Source organism: Magnolia sinica, chromosome 12 (assembly GCF_029962835.1).
Source record: "Magnolia sinica isolate HGM2019 chromosome 12, MsV1, whole genome shotgun sequence".
Classification (NCBI taxonomy): Eukaryota; Viridiplantae; Streptophyta; class Magnoliopsida; order Magnoliales; family Magnoliaceae; genus Magnolia; species Magnolia sinica.
Genome location: NC_080584.1, coordinates 67,583,948 through 67,587,249, shown reverse-complemented (window position 1 = coordinate 67,587,249; position 3,302 = coordinate 67,583,948). Strand labels below are relative to the sequence as shown.

At 34.0% G+C, this 3,302-nt stretch overlaps 1 non-coding gene across 1 annotated transcript; it reads left to right on the top strand.

Annotated features, from left to right (window-relative positions):
• Positions 1–845: 845 nt before the first annotated feature.
• Positions 846–952, top strand: LOC131222018 (small nucleolar RNA R71). The gene has a single exon (XR_009159728.1). It is a non-coding gene; the product is annotated as a small nucleolar RNA R71 (small nucleolar RNA).
• The last annotated feature ends 2,350 nt before the right edge of the window (positions 953–3,302 follow it).

Sequence of the window (3,302 nt, the reverse complement as noted above, 5' to 3'; positions counted from 1 at the left end):
TCCGGGTCCTTAAAATTTTCAGCCCTTACGAAATAAATTTATCAATTGTTTTCCCACTCTTAAGAGTGATGATAGACTTAACTTTCTCCATTTGATTTGAAGAGCTAGGGTCGCTAACTTCATATTGCTATTTTGGATTGAGAAGAGGCTGAGTTAGAAGGTTTCTCTTTTTGCCAATCGCATTTTTTATCTCAAGCCCTTGTATGGCCTTTGTAAGGTCATGAAAGGATTGTAGCATACCCTGATTGAAACGCTCTTAATTTTGAAAATGTTTAAAAACTGGATCCTCTTAAGGTTTTCCTTGATTTAGAATTGGATTAGGGAATCCTTGAGGAGTGGCAGTTTATCCATTCCTCTAGCTAAAACTTTGATGATTCTTCCAACTAGGATTGTATGTATTTGAAGTAGATCTACTGAAAGGTCTTTAGTAATTATTTACGGCATTAGATTTCTCATTCAGTACCTCTTGAAAAGCAGGTATTCTTGGACAATTTTCAGTTGTGTGAATGTTGCAAGCACAAATACTGCAAACAGTTTCGTAGCCTTATCCTTCTTTAGTTCCATGGCCTCGAATTTTCTTGTGAGATTAGTCACTTTAACATTTATATCATCAACTTCTTTTAAAAGATAAATTCCACCCCTCCTTTGAATGAGTAGGCCTAGAAGTGGTGCTAGATTTTGGGGAGATGTCCCATGATTGTATGTTTTCAGCAAGCTTGTCAAAATAATCCTACACATCATCGACATCTTTGTTCATGAATTCCCCATTGCACATTATCTTGACCATTTGGCGCATGGAAGAAGTCAACCCATCGTAAAAGAAACTTATTAATCGCCAAGTTCCGAAACCATGTTATGGGCATGAGTTGACAAGATCCTTGAACCGCTCCCAACATTGGAAGAATGTTTCATCTTCCTTTTGGGCGAAGTTCATGATCGATTTTCTAAGGGTGCTCGTTTTATGATATGGAAAAATTTTCTTTATGAACTCCCTTGTCATGTCATTTCATCTGCCAATAAATCATGGACGCAATGAATGTAACCATATCTTAGCTTTCTCTTTTAATAAGAAAGGAAAGAGTTTCAGCCTAACCGTGTCCTTAGACACGTTTGGAAAATATAAAGTAGTTATGATCTCATCAAACTCTTTCATGTGTAAATATAGATTTTCATATTCAAGTCCATGAAATTTTGGAAGGAGTTGGATCACCTTTGACTTGATATCCATGTCCTATATTTTTTGAAAAAACCACGCATAAAGGTGTGCTCACCCCTGCCTATTATAAATAGTCTCGTAAAGTACGAGGCGGGGGTACTTGATGCACCTCATTCTCATCCTGGATTTCCTCAACCCTAAGTTGAGGTGGATTTAGAGGTTGATTGGTAGTCATACCTTCAGTAACTTTGTGGATCTCGAGTGGTGTCTAATCCTGTGATAGATAGATAACCCATTAACCAATCCTCATTCACTTAAAAGATGTCGTGTGTTATCGCAGACCCACTTGGGCGTGAAACACTCTAAGCCCTCAATTTCAAAATCTAACCTAAACCTAAAAATTAAGAGGAAAATAGAATTCTACAAATAGAAAGAGAGAGATTTAGAAATTTTTTTCCAAATTAGAAGTTTCTATATTGGGATCCTATAGAAGAAAAAAGGAAAGTGAATTAGTTTCTAAAAAGGAACTAAGAAAGCAACCTATTTCTAAAAAAAGAAAAGGAATGTTTCTAAGATTATAAAGTAAAGTAGTATCTAAAAAAAAAAGGAAAGTAAATTAGTTTCTAAAAAACAGAAAAGGAAATTTTCTAAACCTAGAAATAGAGTGATAAGTTAGTTTCTAAAGAAAAAAAAGGGAAGTTTCTAAATATGGAAATAGAAAGAAAAGTTAGTTTCTAAAAAATTAGGAAAGTTTCTAAATATGGAAATAGAAAGAAAAGTTAGTTTCTAAAAATACATTTAGGAAAGTTTCTAAATATGGAAATAGAAATAAAATTTAGTTTCTAAAAACAAATTAGAAAGAACCCTAACCTAAAAATAGAAAGTAAATAAATCTTAATCTTAACCTAATTCCTAAACTAATCAAATCCAGAGAACGCAACCGTCAATCCCCCGCAACGGCGCCAAAAACTTGTTCACAACCCTAAGTGTAGGGTTGCAATGTAGTAATAATCTCGGTAAGACCAAGGTCGAATCCACAGGGACTGAAACTTGTACATTTCTGAAATTAACTAGAAGTAAAACTAGAAGAAGATGTGAAACTAATTCTAAAGTATTTGAGAGAGTAATTGTGAATAGAGTAATTAAAACTAAGAATTTAAATGTGAGAAGTAGGATGCTATGGATCCACTTGTAGTAATCAGGGAGCCCTTTTACTTGATTCAAGTAACACAATTGGAATTGGAGTCCTATCTTATCCAATCGGAAGATATATCAATAAAATCAAATTTGAACTTTCATTGATCTAATTCTCAAATGAGGAAAATTGTGATACTTGAAAAGGATTCCATCACCAAACCATGCCCATGGGACGATGGCTGACAACAGGATTTATGAGTCCCACAATATCAAAGTAAGGAAAAGAAATATTTAAAGCTATTATAAATCTACTGTAATTTAAGTCACAATAAATCATTAAAAACTGAAAGTATTCCTTTAAAATCAAATTATAATCAAAGAAAGTTCAACATAAACATGAATTAAAGCAAGAGAAATATCTCACCACGCTATAAGCTTCACCTCTTAGCCCTAACTAAGAGGTTTAGCCAATCATAAACATTATTGGACGAAAGTCTCTTAACAAAAACATGAAAACAACTAAGGAAGAAGAAAAACTCTTGACGACGGCTTCTCCACCCTTTTGCTCCACTCCTTAAACCCTATAAGATGCCTAGGAACATCCTCGAGAGTCCTATTTATAGCTATGGAACTCCAACATTCGTACCTAGTTGGAAAACTCTAGAAACCGCCTCAAATTTACGCAGTTTGATAAAATAGACTTCACTCTACACAGTTTCTTAAAAAAAAACTTCACTCTGCACAATTTCACAAAATAACCCTGAGTTTCAGATTATGCTTTTTAAGGATGATTTCAAGATTCATTTTCTTCACTTCAAATCTTTGATTCTCTTTATTCCTCACTTGATTTTCTTAAATCTTTGGCATGTGAATTCTTCAATCTTGGTCTTCTAAGATCCATCCATTGCCTTGGTGATTCTTGAGCATCAAATTCATGCTTTTAGCACACTTTTTCAATCCAAGCTCTTAAATTCACCTCGCAACACAAACATGAGTAAAATAGAATATT